The sequence below is a fragment of the Balaenoptera borealis genome (assembly GCF_965194805.1).
Source record: "Balaenoptera borealis genome assembly, chromosome: 6".
Taxonomy (NCBI): Eukaryota; Metazoa; Chordata; class Mammalia; order Artiodactyla; family Balaenopteridae; genus Balaenoptera; species Balaenoptera borealis.
This window is the reverse complement of record NC_138863.1, coordinates 68,283,261-68,295,181: the sequence shown is the minus strand read 5'-3', so window position 1 is coordinate 68,295,181 and position 11,921 is coordinate 68,283,261. Positions and strand designations below refer to the sequence as shown.

Genomic DNA, 11,921 nt, shown 5'->3' with positions numbered 1-11,921 from the left:
CACGATTCAGCTTTGCTTGTCTGGGTCTGTGCAAATTGTGAGGGAAAGAGAGTGCTCTGAGGGAGCCCTTCCTTTTCCCTTCGGTCCCTGTGATCTGTACTCACTTTAGGTTCTAGGTTCAAAATTCGATGACTTGGCAGGAAAAGATAAATCCATTTTGTAAAGACATGGTGAGGATTGTATTCTTGTTAAGGGAGTCATAGATTGAAAAAACTGAAGCCATTTTTAAAGCCCTTGATTATGGCAGACTTTTAAATATATACATTCACTTTGAATTAAAAGAATTCAGAGAAATGAGAATGATTTCTGCTTTCTATGGCCAGACTTTGAAGTGGAGAAATGTGGAACTAAAAGCAAATAGCATAACCTGTTTTAATCAAAAGGAGTCTAGCAAGAAACAATCAATTAAAGAACAGTCTGATTCTCTGAGACATCAATGTATGAAAATCTGTTAGACGCCAGATTGTGTCTCAAGACACATACGATGAACTGAACAAAATGACCTGCTAATAGCTTTTATGGGTAATAAATGCATCATGTTATTTGTAATTTTGCAGATGGTAAATCAAGCTAATATCGAAGCTGAAACAAGCTACTTGTTAAATATAGTTCAGAATGATCTCTGTTATTCAAAAACTGTATTGCAGAGAAAAGGAAGATGATTACTCCTTATATCTCTAATCATCTCAAATGGATAAACATTTCCATTCTGCCATGGAGGCATTTAAAATTTTAAATCCTTTGGAGAAAGCATGCCTGAAATAAAGTTAAGCTGAGAAACGCTAAGTTTATTTAGATTATGAGCAGGAACAAAAACGTAAAACCTGTGCTGAAATTGAAGTGTGACTTTATTGCATACAATGCACATTAGATATTTCCAATCAGCATTTGGAACACTGACCTGGCAAATTTGAACATTTGAGCCCAACACATATTAACAAATGAGGCGGGGGATGGACATGCCATTCATATTATAGACTCTTTTGAATAGTCTCATTTGCCTAAAGAACTCTTCAGCTTCAATTTTGTTCTCTTTGTTGTTGTTGTTGTTGTTATAAGATCTATGGTAGATAGCAACACAGTTCTTGGGAGGATGGGGAGGTTAGGAAAAGAGGAGCCAGGACAATGGTCCAAGAAATCACTCCTATAGGGAAAAAAAAATAGGAAAAAAAAAGACTGACTGCCCATGATATACAAAGGGAAAGTCAGTCAAATGAAAGGAAAAGTTAACTTTGTAGATGGACAGGTCAGATATTTGAATCCCAAAATGGGCTCTTTCTATGTTTGAGCTGGTTATTATTAACCTTAAATCATTTTGTTTGCCATCTGTAATATATGTCATGTAAGTAAGATCAGTTCTGTGTGTATTTATTTATTTATTTATGTTTGCATGCAGGAAAAGCTTTATTAAGTCACAGAACTGTTATAATTTTTTTAAACTACAGTGTAGATTACTTAAACATTTTAAATGACTTAGGAAACAATTGGCATATATTTAGTAAGCAAGTTCTACTTTCACAATTTTCTCTGCTCCCACCCTCAATGCTCAGCTATAGTACATTCATTTACTTATCATGTTTAGTATCTCTGTCTCACAGTCATCTGTCAGAGCTTTTGTTGCAAAAACATGTCTCTTAACAATTAAATACACAATGGGAAGATATGATCAGACATTTACAGGACTTGAAATGTTTAAGAATAATACACAATAATAGGATTACAAGAAGGGCAGTGACATCTTTCAATTCATTTTGCTATTTCCATTCTCTTTTTTAAACATTAATGTCTAAAGTCCGTCCAAGTCCCATCCTTTAAAATGCATCCTGTTCCTTTTTCCTCTCCTCCTCCAATGTCCATATTTTAACAATTCGAGTTCTCTTGCCTGGGGAAAAGAAAAGTTACTAACTCACAAGGGACATTTATTGACATTTAATTGTTACAACCCAAACCACAGCACAAAAGTCAGTCATGTACAGGTGACACAGCACAGTGGGGTCTGTCCATGTTTTCAGCACACTGAAGGAGAAGAGGGTCGGGCTCCTTACGGCTCAGGGCTCACATGATGATGCACTTGCCCAGCAGCTTCTCGGCGGTCTTGGGGATCTGGGATTTCTTCTAGGGAGGCTGGGCGCCGGCGGCGGCGGCGGGCTTCTTCTCGAAGTTGATCAGCATCTGGAACAGCTCCTGCACATTGATATTCATCTTGGCGGAGGTCTCCAAGAAGGGGCAATTCCACTCCGACGCGTAGGCAGCACCTTCCTTCTCGCTCACCTCCCGGTGGCTCTCGTCGCGCTTGTTGCCCACCAGGATGATGGCGCACTTCTGCGGGTTGTTGCCTTTGAGTTGGCGGATCAGCTCATAGAGGGGCTTCAGCTCCTCCAGGGTTTGCTTCTTGGTGGCGGAGTAGACCAGGATGAAGGCGTGACCCCTGGCAATGGCGAGGCGTTGCAGGCCCCGGTAGCGGCGGCCGCCGGTGGTGTCGGTGATGTGCAGCGCGCCCGCCTTGTGGCTGCAGCCCAGCGCCTGGAGGTGGGTATCTTCGATGGTCGGCAGATACGCCTCACGGAAGTTGCCGCGCGCACCCACCTCTGCACCAAGCGCGCTCTTGCCTACGCCGGCCGAGCCGAGCACCACCTCGCGGAAATCTCTGCTCCTCCTCTGGGGCAGGCAGGTACGGATGACGGTCACGGTAGGCAGAAGCCGCAGCCGCTTCATCAGCCGTTCCTTGAGGCCAAAGCAGGAGCTGCCCATTGTCGGGTATTGGCGGGGAGGTGCGTGCACACTTTCTCTGGCACTTGGCCAGCAGTGAGGGAAACCTCATAAAGAAAGGAGGACACCAGATAAAACTCCAGCAGCCCCTAGCCCACACACATCCTGCAGTATTTTCTCTTTTTTCCATCCAAGGCTGATCTGTGTATTTATTTTTAAAGAAGGGTAATCTCAGATATAAATATAGAAAATCTCTAAGAAGGTTTATTTTTAAGTAAATGTAATTTAAGGTGTATTTATATGTTTTTTCGGATACATTTATGTTTCATATATATACATATGCATACACATATGCATATATACAGACATATGTATACGTATTAAAATTTTATGGACTGCAATTACATTGCAATTCTAGGAAACCACAGTAACTTGTTTCTTAAGTAAAAAAATATGTTTTATTTTTCTTTAAGGAGGTTATATGTGTCCAATGAAGTCATAATTCTAGTATTAGGTAGAATCAGGGATCTAGAGTCTTTACAAATCAGATGAATTTTAGTTTTAGATTTACCTGTTACCTGGAACATCTAGAGAAAATTCTATCAATGCCTTAAATGTCTAACTTTTTAACAGTAACAAAATGTTAGCTATTTATCAGTTCTCTGTGATATGACTTTGAGGACAGTGACAGTGACAGCAGTCCTATCTTTTAGTGATTAAAGAAAAAAAAGGATAAAATATCACTTGTTGAAGGAACAGATGTTTACAATCCATTAACATCCATTAATTCACTGTAGAATCAGAAATTTATAATAAAACTAATCCTAGGCCAAATTATGAAGCTGGGTATTATTACAATCAGCAGTTCTCAAAATTCCCCTATGTAGTCCTTTTCACAGAGATTTCTGGTGTCCTTCCTAGTTCCCCACCTCTGTCTTCCCCATTTATTCAGTTAATTCAATCACTATAAAAAGGCATGTATAAGACAATATCTCTGCATTTTCTAGGATGTTTTCAGCTTAAAGTAACAGAAAATACAACTGAAAGTGGCCTAATCAACAAGGACATTTATTATTTCACATAACAAAATGTCCAAAGGGAGGTCACTTCCAAGTTTCATTGGTCATCTCAACATTAGCAATCTAAGATCTGTCTTGTGCTGTCCACCAAAATAATTTTAATGTTAAAATCAACTTATAAAATATATTTATTTACACATATTTTATATCTTGCTATACAATTAAGGAAATCATATTTCAATCAAATATGCAAGGATGTAATTCTTTCTCACTTTTCTTTGGTCTAAATGCTTCTCACTGTCAAGAAATATTCCAAGATAGATGTTGGGAAGCAGTGGATTTAACACATGTTAATTGGTGATTCTATGATGCTAGATAATAATTATACCTATTTTTGCTGTGTTGAGACAGGATAGAGGTGCTGACAGAGTTGGGGAATTGTAGGATGGTGGGCAGCACCAAAACTGGAGGAACTCTGACATTTATCCCTACAAAATATGTCCAGTAAAGGGTATTTTAAGGGGGTAGTTCTGCAGTCAACTCTAATAAGAAAGAGAAAATCAGAAAGTGGTGAGAATGTGGTCATGGTCATGGTCATTTCTTAGCAAGATCAGGCACAAGTATCTGGAAATCTTGGTTAGAAAAATGCATTGAAAATGTCATGCAGTATATGTTGGACTCCTCACATGAGCAACCTACTTTCCTGGATCATGGGGCATAATTAAATACTCCAGACTATAAAACTCATATGGAATCAGAAAAGACCCCCAATAGCCAAAGCAATCTTGAGAAGGAAGAACAAAGCTGTAGGCATCACACTTCCTGATTACAAAGCTTTGGTAGTCAAAACAGTATGATGTTGGAATAAAAACAGATGCATAAATCAATGGAACAGAATAGAGAGCCCAGAAATAAACTCACACATATATGGTCAATTAATTGTCAACAAAGGCACCAAGAATATAAAATGGGGAAAGGATAATCTCTTCAATAAATGGTGTTGGGAAAACTGGATATTCACATGCAAAAGAATGAAACTGGACCTTACATCATACACAAAAATCAAGTCAAAATGAATTAAAGACTTGGACATGAGACCAAAAACCATAAAACTCCTAAGAAAACACATAGGGAAAAACCTCCTTGACATTAGTCTTGGCAGTGACTTTTTGGATCTGACAGCAAAAACAAAGGCAACAAAAGCAAAAATAAACAAGTGGTACTATATCAAACTAAAAAGCTTCTGTACAGCAAAGGAAACCATTAACAAAATGAAAAGGCAACCTATGGAAAGAGAAAAAATATTTGCAAACCACAAATCTGATAAGGGATTAATATTTCAAATTATACAAGGAATTCGTACAACTCAATAGCAAAAAACAAACAACTCAGTTTAGAAGTGGGCAAAGGTCTTAAATTAGGCAGTTTTCCAAAGAAGACATACAAATGGCCAACAGGATTTTTGGTGACTTTGCAGCTCAGGAGATCCTGGCTCAGCTGAGGACATCAGATCCCATTATCCTCCCAGCCCTTTGTACCCCCCCCCCCCCAACAAGCCCCTTAATAAAATGGTTTGATCCAAAAACAAAACAAAAAGCAAATGGGCAACTGGTGCTCAACATCACTAACCATCAGGGAAATGCAAATAAAAACTACAATGAGATATCACCTCACACCTGTTAGGATGTGTATTATCAAAATGACAAGAGATAACAAATGCTGGTGAGGATATGGAGAAGAGGGAACCCTGTGCCCTGTTAGTGGGAATGTAAATTGGTGCAGCCACTATGGAAAGCAGAATGGAGGTTCCTCAAGAAATTAAAAACAGAACTACCATATGATCCAGCAATCCCGCTTCTGGGTATATATCCAAAGGAAATAAAATAATTATCTGAAGAGATATCTTTACTCCCATGTTCATTGCAGCATTATTCACTATATCCAAGGTTTTGAAACAACCTAAGCTATTGACAGATGAATAAAGAAAATATAAATGCCGTTATATGTATATAATAGAATATTATTCAGCTTTTAAAAAGGAGGAAATCCTGTTATTTGTGATAACATGGATGAAGTAAACCTGGAGGATATCATGCTAAGCGAAATAAGCCAGACAGAGAAAGACAAATACTTCACTCTATCACTTATATGGGGACTCTAAAAGAAAGAGAGAGTGAGAAAGACAGAAAGAAAGAATGAAAGAAGAAGGAAGGGAGGGAGGGAGGAAGAGAGGAAGGAAGGAAGGAAGAAAGGAAGGAGGGAAGGAAGGGACAAACTCATAGAAACAAAGAGCAGAATAATGGTTGCCAGGGGCTGGGAGCAGTGCGGGGAAGGTGGAGTGGTTGGTAAAAGATACAAACTCTCAGTTGTAAGATGAATAAGGCCTGAGAATCTAATGTATAACATGGTGATTATCATTGATAGCACTGTATTGTATAATTGAAATTCCCTGAAAGAAGAATTTACGTTTTCTCACCAAAATACAAACAAAAAACGGATAAGTAGATATGTGAGGCGATGGATATATTAACTTTTTATGAGATTTCTTTCACAATGTATACATATATCAAATAGTCACATTACACACTTTGAATATATTGCAATTGCAATTTATTTGTCAGTTTTACCTCAATAAAGCCAAAAAAAAATACTCCACAGTAAACCAAACCTGGAATGTCCACTGAGCTCTCTTGACAAGCTCTGTCAAGACATGTAGCTATCCAGATAGTTATTCTTCTGATTGATAATAAAAATGTTTATTTTTATTTGTGTTTCTGACAATCAACTTTCTACTTTGGTAAGCCACTTTACTTATTTGGCTCTATCTGCCTGTGGATATTCATTCCTCCAGCCAGCCACAAAGGAACAACTATGCATGAATACATATTCTATGTTGAAAAATTACATCATTTGCTAAAAATGCTTCTTTCAGACACATCAAGAAAAGAAAAAAGTGAATTGGAAGATATTCATAAACCTTTAAGTCAAAAACTTAATGTGATAAATCCATTGATAAGCCATTGGATCATGTATAAAGGTGACAGAGGAGAAAAGTAAATATGATAAGATGAACAAAGAAAGAAAGGTTTAGCATAGAGAATTTTGTTAGCAAGCTCTTCTTTTAAGACATCTTAAAACGCTTAATGGCCTTGACCTGCATCAGTACCTTGGCTCTACTTTTCTGTTCCTTTCTCATGTCTGTGTACAATCCATGCTTTTTCTTCTATTTACATATCTAGTGCTATGGCATGGAAAGGAATCTTCTCCAGGGGCCAAAGAACTGCTGTGGTTCACAGTAGACCTTGATTCTGCTTCTAGCTCCTCTATTCATACTGTAGATATTATTCCAATGCTGATTCAGATTTCTCTTAGAAATGCACTGTAAAAAAAATGCAATGAAGCTAAAATGTTTCAAACATCATAGTGCTATTACTGTTTTTGGTAACAGTGCTAATAGTTGTGCAGGTAATGCTACTATATTGTGCCATCTCCTTATAATGTAGTTTGTTAAAAGTTGGAGTTCAACCTGAGATATGTCCATGGCTTTAGTTTCTCCAATAAGATTTAAACAGAAGGACCTCATTATACACTGGTCTCATTTCTAAGACCAATTCACATCATGGAGTCTGAGGGCTATTATATGGGAGGCTCCATGTTATTAGCAGATCATTTATCACTGGGGTAAAAGTAATTACGAGGCATCTTACTAATCCTTCCAACATTTATGAGATATTTGTTATGAGTTATTAGCAATGAACAATGAATAAATGAGCTTTTGACAAAAACATGAAAAACCTTCCAACTTTTGTCTCTTTCTTCTAACATCTTGAGGTTTTGCTGTCACTGGCTGATGTGGATGTAACCTATTTACACAGAATCAAACTTGTTGACATTTAAGTGTTAAAAAAAACACGATCTAAGCAGTAGAAAGAATATAGGAATGACATTCACAGATATTTCCAGCTGTCAACAAGTCAGGTTTCTTACTAACTGTAAGCCCTTGAAGTATTATGTTCTTTGGATAGAGTGAGAAATACTGTTACTTCAGGTGTTTTTTATTTTATTTTTTTTTGTATCCATATAGTTGTCTGTACTAATTAGCAAAATATCATGAGTCTTTCTACTTCTCCCATCTCTGATGTGCCGGATTCTCCTTTTAAACAATAGCAGAAAAGAATTTCTCATGCATTTGGCAGAAAAATGGAATAGACTGATCATTCACACAAAACCAAGGAAGGATACCACCATCCCATAAGAAAGAATTTAATTAAAGATATATTTTTAGTAAGTAGGTAAGTAGTAGCACGAACTGTAAAATATTCTTAAATGTAACCATGGGAACAAAAGATTAAACAGAAGCACCACATTCCTTTTATCTTCTTGAGGAAAACGTAACTTCTCTTGTGGACATTGAATGAAGAAACCCTCACTGTAGAGCACCCACCTTATGTAAGTGACCACTCTGTTACTGGGATGATTGGGACTGTATCTCTCCATCTCCTTGCTTCTCCTTTTCTAAGATGATTTAAAGGCAAAAAAGGCAAGACGTGCAGAGGAGTTAATACCACATCCCTCTTTCTTCTAAGTACTAACTTTACTGAGAAAGGGATCCCTACGCTATCCATTTAATTATCATTGTGGGAAGGGATGCAATTACTTGCTAAAAAGAAAATTGTACAATATAGTGATTAAGCATATTGAGCTAACCAGCCCAATCTCTGGTCTTAGCTCCACCACTTACTAATTGTATAACCTTGGCAAATTTGTTGATTTTCTGTTGCCTCAGTTTTCACATCTGTAAAATGAGGGTTATAAAAGCACCTACTCTATGGTTGTTGTGGGGATTAAATGTATTAATATGTAAAGCACTAAGAACAATGTCTGGTGCATACTAATCACGATTTTGCTTACTACTCCTGCTATTCCTTCCTTGTCCTTGTCTCACCCTTCTAACTGCTTCAAATAATTTTGGAAGGTGTCAACTTCCAGATTTTTGAAGAAGTTAATCAATGGTGTGATTGTGTGTCACCCTGGAAACTTGAAAGAGATAGGTTTAAGACCAGAGATACGATATATTGTTTTATGGAGGATTTAGCACTTTGAGGATGCATGTGATTGGAGGACTTCTGAGTAATTCCCGACACTCCAGATCTCTCTTTTACTATCTATTGGAGTATGAGTTACCTATGCACATGCTAATATGTGCATGGTGCAGTAAATTTCTCCAAAACTTAGCAACTTAAAACACCATGTTTTAAAACTTTCAATTTCTGTGGGCATAGCTTAGCTGGGTGCTTCTGGCTCAAGCTCCCTGATGAATCTATAGTCTGTTAGTAGGGCTGTGGTCTCATCGGAACGCATGACCGAGGAGGGATCTACTTCTTAGCTCACTTACATGGTCAGCTACAATTTCTCAAGGCAACCCTTTGGAAAGACCTATGTGTAAGTACCCAAGGCTTTCTGACAACCACATTCACTTTATAGGTCAAAGTAAAGAATTTCCAATTGAATATTAGGCTATTATGTTCTTCAGGCCATTCTATGACTGAAATTTGTCCTGTGATAATTCACACTGACTGGCACTCATGAGGGAACTGGCTGTTTAGTCTGTCTTCATTCTTCCTCTCATCTTTCTTCCCCATCTACTTCCCTCAAGCACCTAATTTATCTCACTATGCACAGCAACTAAACAATCTCCAGTGGTTATTTCCATTCTGACCATTGCATAACCCAATTCATTAATATGCTCTGTAAGATCAGAAGATCTACTTAATGGAACTCTACCCCCTGGAAAACCATTATTGTTTTAAATAGCAATTATTTTTCTTCCAGTGTGTTCAAATTTACTTAAGGTTTTTAAGTTCTTGTTAGGTTTTACCTTTGGGATTTCTGTGGTTCTAGAGCTGAGAAAGTTGGCTGCGAGCTGATTCAGTTTTTAATTGTTATAAAGAGTTTTAACTAAGCTGCCTATCCCCTGTCTGTTTATAATGTTGTGGACCTGCAAACATAAGGTTTCTTAAGTTTTTATTTTTGCAAAATGTTCTTGTCAACTTCATGTCTCCAAAACACTTGAAATGTGAACAGCTGAGTTTATATCAGACACGATTTTGAATACAAGTAGGATGAACAAGGATTAAAGAGAATGTCCTGATATTTTGTCATATTCTCTGGGCTCATTTAGTTATATATCTGTAGGTACTCTCAGCCTTTATTGTTCTTTTTACCCTAACCGTTGTCCTGTGTGGCTAAAGTTGTAATTTTTGTCAACTTCTCTCTTTTAATTCATTTATTGTTTCATTAAGTTTAAAATATATAGTATCTCTTTCAGTACTGTAATTGCAAATTGGAAATTACAGTAAGAGAGTTTAACTCATTCTGCTCAAGACTTACATAACTCCACCCTACATTTAATAAATGTTTTGAAGCAATATTTCTTTGTTTTGAAATTTTTACATTACGGTATTCATAGAAAGAAAAAGGCAAATAAAAATTCTTTAAAACAACCATACACATAGAAGAACAGAAGGGATAAACAAAGCAAATGTATTATTTATCAATAGAAAAATTAGTATTAACATGTGAGATAGGAATAAAACAATTTGCAAAAATTGGTCGTAATATCACCAAGAATGCTATAAACTTTCAGGTTCTTAATCATATTTTCACAACAAAACAAAATTAAATATCCTACATATTTCAAATAACATTAATCATTACACTGCTTTTCTGAGTGCTTTTCTGAGCATAGGGATTAATGTAAACTTTTATTTTCAGCTTTTCTGACTATCCATACTACTTTTTAAATTTATAAAGTCAAATAGATTTTATAATTCTAACTTTTAAAAATAGCAATAATGACCTAAATTCGACTTCCCTTGTTGACAGTGTACTTAATTCAAATACTACAAATATTTTTAAATTCAAAAGGAAAAAATAAGAGCAAAGGGCAGGGTAATGTACTAAATTACCTGAGAGGAAAAAAAAAATTGGGGGGAATTCGTGTTCACACTAACCATTTGAAAATCAGGACAAAAGTGATGGCCTGAGCTCTTTGCCAGACAGTGTCTTCTTCAGAAAATGTTAATAACATTCCATTTTTAAAGTAACTTTTTCTTTTGACAGTCACTGAGCTGTACACTTAGATGGTAACCTTTAGATGCCATCAAGGAAATGTTGAGAAAGTTCTAGGTTTAATAAGAAAAAAAGATTATTATTGACACCTTTCATTCTATTCCAACCCAAAACATGGAGTAGGATTTCCACTCAGTGAAGTTCTTTCTTTACGCATTGATTTTTTCCCTCCCACTTGAAACACACCTCACTCAATGCTCCTGGATACTTTCTGGGAACAGTGCAGGGAGGTTGGCTAGCAATAGGGTAATGTTTCTTGGATGAGGCTTATATTCCCATTTTTGTATTTTCCTACTCATGGCCACAGGAAAACTGAGAATAAATATGCTGACCTAGATGAAAAATTGAATTTAACATCATGAGGTAATCTACCAAAACTCACTGCCCAGAAAGTAGTGTGATCAGAATTTCAACCCCCAGGTGACTTTTTGGTATACAGGGGCCAATATCATGAGCTGAGTATATGCACATGTATCAACTTAGAGAGTTATTGGCAGACACCGGAATAGCTCACAGATTTGAAACAAGAGGACCTTAGGGACTGGAATGGAGGATGGGCCACTGCTAGAATCCTCTCCTCAGATGTCTCCCATTCCTTCTGTTTCTGCTCCTCTCTGGGTGCTCGTGTAGTGGTCACTGGTGTCTCTGGAGTCACATCTTAATAGCTCTCTAACCTGAGAGAAAGAAGAAGCTTTTCACTGCCATCTCCAACATGAGCAACTTTGGAAGGACACAGAATGATACTATAAGTAATAATAGTTTATTTCAGGCACTGTGCTAAGAACTTTACACTCTACAAAACTCCTAAGAGCAAGTTATTTTTATCTCCATTAATTTTTAACAAAAAAGAAAACAGGCTTAGAGAGGTCAGGGAACTTGCTCAAGGTCCAATCGTCAGGAGGTGGTTGTGCTGCTTTTCCCAATTAAGGTAGTGTGACAAAAGATACCCTCCCTCTACTAACTACTCCATATATACTGTTACCTATTGGCCTGACTTGGGTCTCATGCCCACCGGTGAACGAACTGCTATGGCTAGGATGATGTTATCCTACTGGTTCAGCC

The 11,921-nt window shown here is 37.2% G+C and overlaps 1 pseudogene across 1 annotated transcript in view; it reads right to left on the bottom strand.

The window, feature by feature from the left end:
* Window positions 1-830: 830 nt before the first annotated feature.
* LOC309630276 (GTP-binding protein Di-Ras3 pseudogene) overlaps window positions 831-11,921 on the bottom strand; it is a 90,160-nt pseudogene continuing 79,069 nt past the window's right edge. Inside the window, exon 2 of the transcript XR_014249521.1 lies at window positions 831-2,910. The product of XR_014249521.1 is annotated as a GTP-binding protein Di-Ras3 pseudogene (transcript). The remainder of the gene's footprint in view (window positions 2,911-11,921) is intronic.